This window comes from Eschrichtius robustus, chromosome 21 (assembly GCF_028021215.1).
Source record: "Eschrichtius robustus isolate mEscRob2 chromosome 21, mEscRob2.pri, whole genome shotgun sequence".
NCBI lineage: Eukaryota > Metazoa > Chordata > Mammalia > Artiodactyla > Eschrichtiidae > Eschrichtius > Eschrichtius robustus.
Window position 1 is genome coordinate 35,088,653 of NC_090844.1, and position 13,656 is coordinate 35,102,308.

Below are 13,656 nucleotides of genomic sequence, written 5' to 3' on the forward strand. Positions count from 1 at the left end.
CAACACAGGAACAAATCGCAGCTTTTTTTTTTTGGCCGCGCTACACGGCTTGTGGGATCTTAGTTCCCCAACCAGGGATAGAACACGAACCCTGGCAGTGAAAGCACCGAGTCATAACCACTGGACCACCAGGGAATTCCGCAGCCTTTTGTTTGCATATAAATGGATGGGAATATTTGGGATACTGAAGGGAAGAACAGCGAAGTACAGTATCATTATTGCGATCAACCTCTTCCCCCCAGGTCACTTCCATTTTAAATTAAAGCCGCTTTTTATTCCAGGGTAAACACTTGAAATTGTCTGGAATATGCAAAAGTGGAAAATAAGGTAAAGAAAAGGAGGAGTCTTCTGATAAACGTTTCCAACCTCACAGTGTACCTGTGGATAAGTGCTCCTTGGAAAATTATCAAGTGTTCACATCCCTCTAAAAATCAAGTCTAATAAAAAGAAAACCAAAGGACTGTTTGGAGCCTGATAAAATCAGTATCTTCACTTCCTCCAAAAACCAGTACATTGGAGTTTTAACGAGTGCTGGAAATAAGCTTTACTAAGACTCGGGGCCAGTGTGGCTTTGAGTTTTGAGACTCTGAAACTCTCAGCCACCTCCCTGGGTTGGGGGGCGTCCAGGTGTGTGTCCCCTTTCCCGATACCTCGAGGGCAGGAAGGGCCTTGGCATCCCAGCGCCACCCTGACAGCTTCTCTGCTTCCGTCTCCCTCAGGGCACAAAGCTCACATCTTACTTCAGGCTCCTTTGCTACTTTCAGTTCAGTATTTGCACGATTTCTGTCATCTGTGTCCTCTGATCTTCAGAAGAAAGATGAAAATGCAATTTTTAGGGGTTATTCATGGTTTCCAGTAAAATAGCCCATGAGCAGGAAGGAAGGAAGGGCAGAAAGGAAAAAAAGTGGAAGAGGAAGGAAGGCTTTGCTGAAAGGAGAAGTGAGCAAGTAACTACAGTCTCTGCCCAGAATCCGTAGCATGAATGGTCCAACTTTGGAGACTTTGCCTTTCAGGGACTACCCCAAGCCCACAGAAAGACTTCCCTGGACAGTTCTCAACGCCGCGGTGAAGGGGGGCTGTGTGCCTTGTAATAAGGACCACCGTTTCCTAAATAAAAGATACGCACTTGTGCCTCAAAACTATTTCACGCAGTGACTCTCCGCCATTGGGGAGTGTGGGCCTCGCCTGCGGGAACCAGGATGCACTGAGGCACGTGGATGGGGCAGCAGAAACCTAAAGGGCCGGAAGCAAGAGCTGCTCTGAGTCTTAACATGTCCTTATAAAACCCTCTTTTGTTCTGACTCACGTCAATAGCCGGTACAGGACAGACAATGACCAAGGCCTTTGCCACTAAAAGTGACTTCCTTCCTTTATTAGGGCAAGGCAAGCAGGGAAACAAAAATGGCAACTTCTGAATTTGTGTCAGATATTTCGAAGCCTTCTCATGTCTCTAATACCCTAGGGAAGAAGAGAAATGGAACCAAGAGACGACTCATGCCTGGAAGTGTCACTGGAGAGAACACGACAGGAGCACATGACCGAGCCCCTCTCCCCAGCCCCAGTGAAAATCGACCCCAGCAAAGGACCATGGTGACACCTGAGGTTGGGACCAGAGAGGGAGGGGAAGAGCGCTCCACGATCCCCAGGGAGGAGGTGTCAGGAAGGAGGGCTGTCGAGAGGTCCACTCGAAGGACATTGTAAGGTGACCACTCAGAAGGACACTGGATTTGAGGTCACAGATGACCTTTGCTGTGACAATTCAGTCGAGCGGTGAGGACGGAAACCTCACCTCATTTATAGGCTGGGGGAGAGGAATAAATAGATGAGAGAAACGGAGTAGGAAATTGATGAAATAAATCCCCAGGGAAGGCAGGAAAAGAGAAAGACCATTAGCAAAGATGAAAACAGTTGGCTTTGGGGGGACATGAAGGATTTCTTTTCCTCTAAGGTAGGAGGGAGAGTAAGATGGGTAAGGAAGTGGACCAGACGAAAACTGAGGCACGAAGCTGCCCAATAGCTTCTGCTAAAAGAAATTTTCACATGTCGAGAGATAGGGAAGTTATTCTGGCTTATATACAAGCTAACTTAAATGTTATGCTAACTTAAATAGCCTGTTTGTGGCCTATCAAACATAGGTTGTACATCTGCTTTAATTATTAGAGAAAAGGGAACACTGACCAGAAGTGAAGACTGTCCAGGGCTTCCGGGTGGCGCAGTGACTAAGAATCCGCCTGCCAATGCAGGGGACACGGGTTCGAGCCCTGGGCCGGGAAGATCCCACATGCCGCGGAGCAACTAAGCCCGTGCGCCACAACTACTGAGCCTGCGCTCTAGAGCCCACGAGCCACAGCTACTGAGCCCGCGTGCCACAACTACTGAAGCCCACGCGCCTAGAGCCCGTACTCCGCAGCAAGAGAAGCTACCTCAGTGAGAAGCTCGCGCACCGCAACGAAGACCCAACACAGACAAAAAAAAAAAAAGAATGTCCATATTAAAAATAAAGATTAAATGCGTCTCTTCCTGGGACATAAGTGCTGGTCCTCCCTGATGAGAAGACCCCCTTCCCAGGTGCCAAGGCCATGCTGACTTGCTGTGTATGTGCTGGCCTGTGTGACCTTTGTTGGTTTGTTTGCTTGTGTTTTGTTTAGTTTTGACCTTGAAGAAATATATCCCTGACTTGTTTAACGTTGTTTGTTCTGACGAGGTATAAAACTGTGGTGGACACCCCGCTTCTCGGGAGCAGCTCCTCAGACTACTCTGCGAAGTGCGCGTCCAGGCCAGTCCTCAGTTTGACTCACATAAAACTCTTTTCTATTGCTATTACTGTTTATTGATTACTTTTTTTTGACACTTCTTTTCTGAGTAGCCCAGGGAGCAGGTTCTCTGCAGACGTGCTCATGGGGATGGGAACACGAGGACACTGAGTTCAGGTCACAAGCTCCAGAGATGCTATGGACACTGGTTTTTAGGGACCAAATCTTAGGAAAAGGAAAAAAACCTTGCTATTTATGTAAAGCTTCTTCCTTCAATCACGACATTTCCTGGTAAAACGGCACTTAAAACGGGGAGAAAAGTGATGCTCAGGCCAGAGCAGGGTGACCTTCACAGGCACCACTTTTTCTGAAAGAGAAACCACAGCTGATTGCGGCCTTAGGTCTGAACATGGGACATGGTTGTGTCAATTGCCCTCATAGGGACAAAGGGACATCAGCCAGGTGAGGTGATTATTACCTTCATTCTTGGACTCTTTCGGCAAGAACTGCTGAGGAAGCTTGTCACTGCCTCACCTCGGGTGTCCCTGGCCTGCTTGCTTGGCTTGAAAGGGGCACGTGAGGAACCACATTTCCATCTCCTCCGAGGCTCTGGTTTCTGGATTCTGCCGGGGCAAGAGGAAAACGATGCGAACCTCAGTCGAGAGCCCAAGGAAATAAACAAGTCTCAGCAGAGCACCAGGTAACAGACACTGCTTTCTGGTGCTTCCAACCACACTCAGAAAACGCTAAGCTCCAAGAAGCTATTAAAAATAGGAAAATATTCAGCTTCCCATATAGATACTGACACAACATGTGCGACCACCCCTTATAAAATATTAAGCCTAAAATGTGCACTATCACAAAAGGTTTGAGTATACAAACACTTGCCTAGAACACTGATTATGTTTCCAGTGGAAAAGCTGCCACGAGGTAAAAAGTGATGCTTTAAGTTTGGGTACACAGGTGAGCTGGGTATACTGTTTAGCTAAGAAGTAATACACTTAGTCACAATTCAGCCAATTACTCTTTTCCAAAAATATAGTAAGAGAGGAAAAATGTTTACTAACTCATGTGTAACCAACATAAGCTGATACAGAGCAAGATTTAAAGAAACTCAAACACCCAGATATATTTTGATACTACATGAACTAGAATTCAAGTTTAACACTTCTAACTTTAAGGTGAGACTCACTGAGCCTTTTCTTAAAATCAGAAATTACCTAAGACGTTATACACACAGAACAATCTCACTTGACAAGAAAGCTTATTGTTTTAGCTGTCAGGCCTTTAATTACTTCCTTATTCTAATTAGTAGGACTTTATCTGTATCTATTTCCTAATTATCCCAGGAATGTAAATTCTCTGAATATTCTTTTCTAGGAGAAAGTTACTTTTCTTCCTGTGTGTTCACTTCCTTATGGCCAACAGAAAAAAAGGAAAAAAAAAGAAAGAGAGAAAGAAAAAAAAACCATGGCGTACACTACTAACTTCCTTTGAATGTCTTTCTTATTTCCAAATTGTATGTTGCATCGAATAATTTCCTTGCTTAACCTTACAACGTTTAGTGCTGAGACTTCTTTTTAACTTTTGCAGTTTTATTGAGATGTAATTGACATACCATATACATTTAAGGTGTACAGCGTAATGATTTCATTTCACGTCATTTCATATATTGTGAAGTGATTAAGAGACTTCCCAAATGGGTCAAACCTTTTCTTTTTTTCTGAGCATTTTAAGATAAAACCACATCCAAAAAGTATTTTAAGCCAAGCTGTTCAGTAGTTTTTAAAAATACTTATTTAGAAAAAATAATTTAAGCCATTTTGTTATACCTTCCGTTATTTACCACCATCAAATTTGTTGACTATACCTATTTTACACATGAGTACATTCAGGCAAATTTACTTCCCTCTAAATTTATTTAGATAAATAGATAAATAGATATTGAGGCAAATTTATTTTTATCTCCAATCATCATTTAAAGTCCCTGCCTCATAAGATAGCTGTGAAAATTATATGATTAATGGAAACTAATTACATATAATGTAAAACACTTAGGAAAGTGCTTACTAGTGAGAAAGGGCTATAAAAATGTTAGCTGCTATTACCATCATTTCAGGAGTGACTAAGAAAATAGTGATCACCTGTTCTGATAGTTGGCCTGTATTTTCTATCTAAGAAATCTATGAGTTTTTTTCTTTTTTCAGGGAGCTATTTCAAAGCCAGATTTTTAAAGATATTAAACTCATTGTTTAAAGGTGAGCAGGATTGTGGTTAACCAAACATTTCCTGTTAAAACTTCGGACAAACGTATGTGGAATAGAACAGACTGCAAGGCTGTGAGCTACAGAGGGACTTTATGTGTGCCACTATCTCCTAAACAGATTTCTCAGTATCTGAATTATCAGCTTCTGCTGGTGTTTCAGCCAGAAGAACACGGTGAGGTCACGTTACTCGGGAGCTCACCTCAAGTACACACGGCACCAGTAAAACTGTGTGAGTCATGGTTTGTTCTTTCGTAACTGCTACAAAATATGAAGTTTTTTGTAAAGAATATAAAGTATTGCAGCATTTCCCCTTGCTGTGCTAAATTACACAGTCTTTAGAATGCAGGGAGTGGGCAGCGAAGCCTGTCATGAGTGGGCATCTCGGGGTTTAGTGTAAAAGTACGTATTTCAGTCAGACCACAGGCTCCCCGGGAGCACATCTAGGAAGAAACCAAACCACTTATAGAGGCCCGAAGATGTGGTCTCTCACCACAATGGTGGGATTTTATTTCCTATGGAGGTGTACTGACGATACTCAGGTGTTTAAAAAGAAACCAACTAGGGAATTCCCTGGCGGTCCAGTGGTTAAGACTCCGCGCTCCCAGTGCAGGGGGTCCGGGTTCCATCCCTGGTCAGGGAACTAGATCCTGCGTGCTGCACCTAAGACCCACCGCAGCCAAATAAATAAATAAATATTAAAAAAAAAAAAAAAGACTCTGTGTTTATACTGCAGGGGACTTGGGTTCAATACCCAGTCAGGGAACTGAGATCCCACATGCCACACAGCCAAAAAAAAAAAAAAAAAAAAGAAACTAATTAAAGAGTTCACATAAATTCAAACAATTTCAATTTTTGAAAGAAATATATAAAATAACATAATCACTTTGCAAGCTAAAACCAAATGATGCAGGACCTTACTTAAAAACAAAAAAAACCCAAAAATCTAAAATATATTTAGAAAGGCAGAGAGCAGGAAGGAAAAGACAAAGGAGGCAGAAGGGGGTGAAGAAAAGAGGAGGAAAAAGGAGAGAAAAGGAAGTATAGCAAGAGAAAACTTTAGCAAAGTTATAACAGAGACAAGCGATACAAGAGCATGATTAAAAGAGTTCCTTCTGCATTAAAGAAAAATAAGAAAATGATTTTCTATATCTATTTCAAATTCATTTTCTGATTAAATTCTGTAGTTTTTTTTTTATTGCATCGGGTCACAGTTGTATGTAAAATCATAAAATGTGGATCACAGATAAGAGCATTTAGGGTGAATTTTTTATGTGTTTCATTTTTATTGGCTTTTACTTTGGCAGAAGTATAAATATGATTCTTATAATAATAAAGAAAAATCAGTGTGATCCAATTAAAGGAATCAAGGCAATACAGGAGGTTCCATTTGAGTTGGACCTTAACCTCCTGAACTGAAAAACGTATATAAACTTATTAGTAAGGAAATTCTCAAGCATACACAAAGGTGGAGAGAATAGAATACCTTCATGGACTCATGGCCCAACTTCAACAATGACCAACACATTGCCAATCTCATTGCAGCCTTCCGCCACTAACACACACACACACACACACACACACACACACACACGGGGGCAGAGAGGACGAGCTGATGTGTTTGTGTGTGCAGATACATAGTTTCTCAAAACTATCTAAAACCCAGCAAAGCCAGCATATTTAGGCACTTTTTGGAAATGCAAATTCTTAGTTCCACTGCAGACCCACTGGATCAGAATCTCTGGGGGGAGACTCAGTATTCTACGTTTTCCCAAGTTCTCCAGGTAATCCTGATGCACGCACACTCTGAGAAGCAATGTATGCAAGCAAATCCCACACGTGAGGTCATGTGACCTGTAAACACTTCAATACGCATCTATAAGTGATATTATTGCATCAAACAGAAATGAGTAATTCCTTAATAACATCCAACCTGGTGTAGTCACCGGTCCCGATTGGCCCAGGTCAGTCTGGTTTATACCTGCTGTCTGGTAATAATTATTAAAACTACCCCTTTTCACTCTCAAAAGTGTCCCAACTAGGATGACACACTTTATGGTCACTATACTCACTCTCAGTCTAACCTTCATGCACTTGATATACAATTACTAGGTTCATTTGCTTCCTTCTGTATTGTTTTAAAGGTGCTTTTCAATTTCTTAAAATTATGTAAAACATTTTCATGTTTCTGAAGTAAAGGTTCATCTTGGTTCCCTCCACCCTAATTCCCCCCTCCCCAAAGGTAAACATTTTTTATTAGTTTTGTTTATTCTTCACTTGTTTCTTTTTGAAACTAGGGGTGAACTCATATGCTGTTTCACTCTGTCCCTCTTTAACACTGTTCCATAGCTCAGGGTTTTAGGTACCCCATGGGGAGCTCCCTCCAGGGTGGGTGTACAGACCATTCGCATTCCTTTTACAGCTGCAGAGTGACCCTTTGTGTGAAAGTAACAGCATCCAACGCCTACTGACAGACATTTGGGTTTTTGACAATCTCTTGCCATTTCAAATAGCGCAGCAATAAGCAGCCACGTGCATGTTGTCATGTCATAACTTTGCCTGCATGTCTGACACAGACTCCTAGAGATGGCGCTGCAAAGTCAAAGGATGAGCGCACACATAACTTTGCTAGATATTGAGAAATGCCCCCCAGGGGTGCCAGCAGCTGGCACACCCACCAGCACCGGATGAGCGGGCCGGTTTCCCACCACCTTCTCTACAGGATGTGTTGTCTAACTTTGGGATGTTTGCCTACCTGGTAAGTGAGATGTGGTATCTCAGGGCAGTTTGCTTGTTAACTTATTTACGTACAATGTACATACAGAAGGGGTACCTATCAGAAGTGCAGAGATGGTAAATTTTCACAGACTGAGCACATCCTTGTAATCAGCACACCAATGAAGAAACAGAAAAATTAGTAGCACTGCAGAAGCCCCCTCGTGCTGACTTAGTGAGTTGCAATTTGCATTTCTCTTACTTTGAGCAAGGGTAAGCTTCCTTTCATATATTTAAAGGCCATTTGTATGTTTTTCTGTGGAACTTTCTGTTTCAATATTTTGCCAACTATTTTCCTACCAAATAGACTTCAGCATGATTTATAGGAAACCCACAAAGTTTTCAGGAGAATTGTGGTAGCAGAAAATAACATCAACTGGGACAGAAAAGCATAGAAATGTTATAAAATAAAGAGACCCCTTTGGACCCACAAACTTCTGTACACAAAAAGCAGGATGGGAAAACCACTGAGCTGCAAACATGGGCTACATTTTACTCCCAGGGAGGAATGAAGAGCCTGGAGGGCAGAGTCAAGAGCTGTCAGGAATTGTTCCTAGAGTCACAGGCCTGACGCCTAACCAAGAACCTGGCAGCACGTGCGGGACTGGATTTTAGAATTGCTGTGCTTCTCCTGTTACTGCCTTTTGAGTGGGAGCATCTATAGCGGTTATCCTATGCTGTCTCACTATTGTAGGCTGCACATGCAGAGGGCAGGTAAGTCCTCTCTAGCTTGCAAGACTCCAGATTGAGAGGAATATTACACAACGAGCTGTATATGAAGAAATGCACTTGAGACGCCTCAGCTGTACATAAGCTTGATTTAAATAACTTGATCCTGAACCTCAAGCCTGAGCCTGGTACCTTAATGCGCAAGATCTGGGGGTCTTCTGAGAGGGGATGAATGCATTTTGCATATGGAAGAGATGCAGATGACAGTAGCCAGAGGACAAACTGTAGCATATTGTATTTTCCAAAAATGGCCATGACAACACTCCTGACCCCCACATGCTCTTTCAGAACTTTTCAGCTCTCCCATCAAGAGATGGAGTCTATGTCTCCTCCACTTGATCTTGGGTGGGACTTGATGACTGTCTCAATGAATAGACTATGGAAGAAGTGACATAGGATGACTTCCAAGGCAAAGTCATTATAGGCAATATAATTTCCTCCTGTCTCTCTCTCTCAGGACACTAGCTTTTGGAGCCCTGCACCACATGTAAGAAGTCTGAGGCTGCCATGCTATGAGGAAGCACAAACTTCTTTAGTCAAAAGCAGAGACTGTGTGAAGAGAGAAGCACCTGGCCAGTCCCCAGATCCTCCACACACAGCTAACCCCACCGCTGCCACCCTCAGACTGACCACACCAGACACTATCAACCAGAGCTACTCAGCTGAGCCAACCCAAACTCCTGATCCACAAAATCCACGAGAAACACTACACAAGAGCCCTTGTTTTCAGACACGAAGTTTTGGGCACTAGATAGCTGGAACAGGTTTTGATCCCCGCTCGCAAAGTAAGAAAAAATCTAATTCTCTACTAAATTTAAACTAAACTGAAACAAAACGAAACACCCTCAGGAATGGTGGCTGAAAAACAGCTCAAATTTTAGAAATTCATTCTGGAGCACGAGAGATGTTGGTTAATTTAATACACATCACCTGTAACTTAAAGTCATCTGACTGCTTTACGCTCCAATTTACAACGATGGGACTTAATGCCTGAATTTTCTAGCTAACATTTATTTACTTGATATGAGATTTCAACTGTTGCCATAAAATTAAGCTAGGTTTTAAAAAAATCTAGTCAGTACAAATTAGGATAACCAATAATAAGAACAACATTATCAAAAGCGAACATACCCTAGGAACAAAATTGGAACTACTGTTCTCAGAGATTCATCAGTTATTATAAGCTTTGCTCTGAATGGAAATATTAAAGAAGTCAGTGGATAGAAATTATTCTGTGAATCAAAAAATATCCATTTTAAGCATAACTAGCCAAATTTACCTTTCAAAAGTTGGGACTTGATAGAAGCTTTGAAAGCCCTAATCTCTATCATTTGATTTGCCAGGAGCCAATACACAGTCACTGGGTATATTTTCCAATACTTTTATTCTATCATATTTAACATAGCACCAACTCTTACCTTGACTGAAGTAGTAAGCAACAATAAAAATGTTGGGTTATATACTTTTGATACAGAGGAGATATATATCTGAGCTGCCTTGTGAGCATAGAAATGGTGTTAAATTACTGAGGCATTAGATGCCACTGCTGCTGTAATTCAATTATTCAAAAAAAATGTTTACTCTTCTAGATGGTTAATGTGTTTTTCTTCTGAAAGCTTTTGGAGTCTCAGCACATTTCATCATATTTAATGGGTGTTGTTTTTACTTTTAATTTTAACAGAAAATTAGGATGTGACCTGACTTGCTTTAGTTAAGACTGAGAAATCATAGGTTCTAGGGACTGCCAAATTTCACACCTAGGCAAGATGCATAAGAGCTGAAGACCGCTTTTATAAAGCTTCGCCCGCCCCCAAGGCGAGCTGTAATGAGACTGAACGTGAAGAAGATTGGATGGAGGTGTGTGTGTGGGGCTTCCCCTCCACTGCCCTCACCTGCCGTGGGGAAGGGGAGAGGATGCTTCAGCCCGACCGCAAGCCAGGTGGGAGAGGGGCTCCAGCAGAACCACGTGGAGAGCTTGGCGCCGGCGCAAAGGTGCCGAGATGATGTCGCTGAGTCAGCCTGAGCAGGAGAAGAGATGCCTGCAGCGCCGCGCCTCCCCCCACCTGCGGGCACAGGTGCGCCTTCCTCCCGCGGGTCGGGATGCCCGGAGATGGTAGTGGACGGTGTCATGGACAAAACGGGTGTTTGCCCAAGGCCTTCCTCCAGGGGCAGGCCTATGGCACCTCAGCAGAACCAAACTGGAGGAGGACCTCCATCAAGGGGCCAAGGGTTAAAAGAGGTTGAAAACGACCAGCCAGGCGAGTCAAGATCCTCTTCACCAGAATTCAGTGGGAAGTACCCAGAGCGGATTCTATTAAAAAGCATGGACGCTCCCTCATCCCGCACAAAAGGCCTCAGCTGTAGGAACCCACACACCCAGAGAGCACCCACACACATGAGCTTGGAGCCGGACCACGAGAGCTTACATGCGCCTCACCCCCCCTTCCTGGGTGGGTCACACCAGTTTCTCCGGGTGTCAGGTGGGGCCCCAGCAGGAGAGCAAGATGAGATCGGGGATCGGAAGCGCACTCATCTGCCTTTATATTTGCTGCAAAAATATATTTCAGAACATTCTGGACACAAGACATCTTGAGAAACATTTACTTGTCGTGCCTTTTTAAAGCATGGACTCACACTAGTGGTGAATTTACTAACCTCAGTTGCTGTACAAGTGACACTATTAACCTCAGTTGTATGAAGACACATCTCCCCTCTTCCTCCAGTTGCTGTACAAGTGACACTATTAACCTCAGTTGTATGAAGACACGTCTCCCCTCTTCCTCCAGTTGCTGTACAAGTGACACTATTAACCTCAGTTGTATGAAGACACGTCTCCCCTCTTCCTCCAGTTGCTGTACAAGTGACACTATTAACCTCAGTTGTATGAAGACACGTCTCCCTCTTCCTCCAGTTGCTGTATAAGTGACACTATTAACCTCAGTTGTATGAAGACACGTCTCCCCTCTTCCTCCAGTTGCTGTACAAGTGACACGTCATTGGAAATTTCTCTGAAAACTGCCTGAAGTAGAGTCTTGAACATATAGTGGAAGTTTGGAGACATCATTTGACCTGTAATTCCTCTTCTAGCAATTGATCTTAAATAATTAAAAAGATGTACAAAATATTAGCTGCAAGGATGCTCACTGCAGCATTGTTTATAGTGCTAAAAATTGGAAACATCCTCAGTTTTCAATAACAGATTGAACAATATTTCAGTTCAATAAACATGGCACATTCATACAAAGGAATACTATTCCATTATGTAAAATGATGTTGTAGATCATTGTTTCTCGACCTTTTTCCAATATTGTCCCTGTAAGGAGCCTTTTTAGACTTTTTTATCCTAATATCTTAATAGTTTCTCACCCACCTCCTTCCCCCATGAAAGTTTTTCTTTTCTTTTTTTTTTTGGCGGGGGTGGGGGGCATGCCATGCAGCTTGTGGAGATCTTAGTTCCCTGACCAGGGATCGAACCCCTGACCCCTGCAGTGGAAGCTTGGAGTTCTAACCACTGGACCACCAGGGAAGTCCCAGCCCCCATGAAATTTTAATACCACGATGTACATCTGTTTATATACTGTGGTCCTTTGAAGGGTCACAAAACATTGTAATATCTAAGATTTTTTTCACCCCGAAGAGCCAGTATTTTCCAACTTGAGGGCTCATTCTCAAACTCATTGAGAAAGCATGTTGTTGATGGATATGTATTGACATGGAAAAATGTTTATGATATTTGGCAAAGTAAAAAAAAAAAAGGTTGTATGATACAAGCCACATTTATTTACTTGTAAATAGGTATAGAAAAATATCTAGAAGTTTCTATATAAAGGTATTAATTTTGGTTGTCTCTGGGTGAAAACCAGACCAAATATTTATTAATGTCCTATTATGTGAGGCACTTGTCATGTCATTCACCCCCGATAACTCTGTGAGGGGCTGGGGGCCCACAGTGAGACCAGGGGAGGGTAGCAAGCACAGAGCTTTGTACAACTTGGCATTTAGTAAGTGGTAGCTATTTTATTATGATCTTTATTATTTTTATTATTACCTTATTTTAGAGGTTCTGTTTTTTTTGTTGTTGTTTTTTTTAAATTAAGACAGCAGAGGTGAAATGGCACAGGGACCCATGGAGTCAAGCAGCCCAGGTCTGAATCTTTGCCATTGGCTGGGTAGCCTTGTACCAGTCACTTAATCTCTGATGTCCAGCCCCTCACTCACAAAATGATCATGATGACAATAATTATAGCCACCACAGAGGCTGGTTGTGAGGGTTAAATAAACTAATCCACGCACTATGCTGAGAATAGTGTCTAGTATATAGGGAGCCCTCAATAATGTTGCCTTTTATTCTTACTTAATCTTCACAATGAACCCATGGTGGGGGGATATAATTATCTCAGTTTTACAGGTGAAAGGACTGAGGTTCGGAGAGTTTAGATGATGGAATACGACTGCATTCCATCCCAGGGTGAGGAATCTGGAACCACAAGACAGTGCATGGGGGTCCAGGGGCCAGGTGGAAGGTGGTGATTAAAAGAAGATAAGTTCTCTCCAGTTTCCTATTCATGTCTGTGGTGATGATTGCCCACCTACGTGCACAGCGTGTGTTTTACACACATACATACGACTGCCTTGTGCTTCCGGGCGTCCTTTCTGGGGACCACATGGAGAGATAGGATCAGGGAAGGTGCGTGGCCTGGGGCTGAAGCCTGGCTCCACCAGCGCTAGTTAAGTGGCGCTAAAGTGCACACCCGTCCTCGGATCCAACATTTCCTTACGTGTCAAAAAGGGGCCATAACATCCACCTCATGAAGTTAGTAAAATTAAATGAAATACAGATAGCTACCATTTAGCACATGCCAGGAATGCATGAGTTACATTACGTTACACAAATCCCACAGGGGCTCTCAAAGGGCCACCTCCTCTCCCCCCCTTCCCTTTCCCTGTTCTTTCCTGAGGCTGATCCAGGAGATGTCTCATTCATTCTCTGTCCACCCAACAGGCCCTCAGCGAGCTGCTTCCTGGTCCCGGCACCTGCCAGCTCTGGGAGGTGAGAGGAAAAACATCACCCCAGCTCTGGAGTGGCACTCGGACTGGTTAGAGGACAGTCCCATAAAGGTGTCACCGGAGTACAG

At 43.1% G+C, this 13,656-nt stretch overlaps 1 long non-coding RNA gene across 1 annotated transcript in view; it reads right to left on the reverse strand.

Moving 5' to 3' along the window:
• The window catches only part of LOC137756004 (uncharacterized), a 74,758-nt gene that overhangs the window by 54,035 nt on the left and 7,067 nt on the right, over positions 1–13,656 (reverse strand). The window contains exon 2 of the long non-coding RNA XR_011072146.1: positions 3,232–3,376. This is a non-coding gene — a long non-coding RNA (uncharacterized lncRNA). The remainder of the gene's footprint in view (positions 1–3,231; positions 3,377–13,656) is intronic.